Genomic DNA, 1329 nt, shown 5'->3' on the forward strand with positions numbered 1-1329 from the left:
GGATGGCTGGAGCAGGGAGACCTGACCCAGGGAGAGGGAGGCCCGAGAATCCATTCCGTGTGGTCCTCAGCAGCCCTGTGAGGGTGTAAAGAAATTCCATCGGCTCCGCGTGCTTTCAGTCTCTGTGTCTTCCGGAAAGAGTTTGAGCAGCTGATGTTCAAGGACAGATGATACTGACAAGGAAACAGGCCCACTCCTCTGGGGACAGTGTCACATCCTATGCTAAGCCTCCCTGGTACCCTGAGCTTCCCGGCAGCTCAGTCAACACAGGCCAGCACCCACCCCACATTTCTCTGAATCAGGAAAGCAGACACAGACCGGAGGAGATTCATCACCTGGGTGGCCTCAAGAGCTGGGAGGAACAAGGACCTGTTTGTAAGCAACTTGGGGAGGGTCTCCTGGGCTCTGAACTGGCTGCTTGGGTGAGTGGGGAGCTCTGAAAACAACCCTGCTGCCCCCCCACCCCCAGAGTCAGTCATGGGATGGCCACGACCAGGTGAGGCTGAGGAAGCAGAGCCAGGTGCCAACCAGTTGAGGGTCCTCAGCATCCCTGCTGCTGCCTTGAGGTGGGGAGGCGGGGGGGTCGGGTCCAGGCCACCATGAGAACAGGTGCTCTGTGCTGGGTCTGGGTCTGTGTGTGTGTGTAAGTGGTGCATGTACTAATGTGTGTGTGTATGTGGTTTTGTGGGTGTGTAAATGTGTGTGTGTGTGCCTGTGCTGTGTGTCGCTTTGTGAGCATGTTGGTAGTGTCTGAATGTGTGAGTAGTTTGTGTGTAATCTGCGTCTGAGGGTACTGAGTGTAGTAGAGTGAAGTGAGGGACACCGAGAACCTCATCTCCCCCATTCCCCATTGTCCACCTGATCATGTGACCTCCCCACAGCCAGGGACCTGGGAGGTGAAGGTCACTCAGGAGGAGGCAGGTGAGATATGGGGAGGTGAGTATGTGTTCCGGGGATGAGGCTGTGACCACATTAGGGAGGGTGAGCATAATGTGACAGGTGGGTGGCAGGATCAAGTCCAAAGACCCCTGGTTCTTCCTGGGACCCTGCATAACGCTGGGAGTCAGGCTGGGGGTGGGACATATCCTCTCTCCCCACCACTACCTGGCATAAGCACCTGGAGAGGGCAGAAAGGACAGGACATCCGCGGCTGCTCATGCACCTGAGCTTCCCTGGCCCCTCCCTGCACCCTCTGGCAGCACAGTCATCCCGACAGCTTGGCTCACAGCAGAGGACAAAGGCCAGTCTCAGCTCCCCTTATAAAGGGGCCCAGGCTCATCAAACCCTCAGGGTTGGTGAGAGAGGCCTGCCTGGCCTGGTCCTGGTGCC

Source organism: Equus quagga, unplaced genomic scaffold, assembly GCF_021613505.1.
Source record: "Equus quagga isolate Etosha38 unplaced genomic scaffold, UCLA_HA_Equagga_1.0 HiC_scaffold_3838_RagTag, whole genome shotgun sequence".
Taxonomy (NCBI): domain Eukaryota; kingdom Metazoa; phylum Chordata; class Mammalia; order Perissodactyla; family Equidae; genus Equus; species Equus quagga.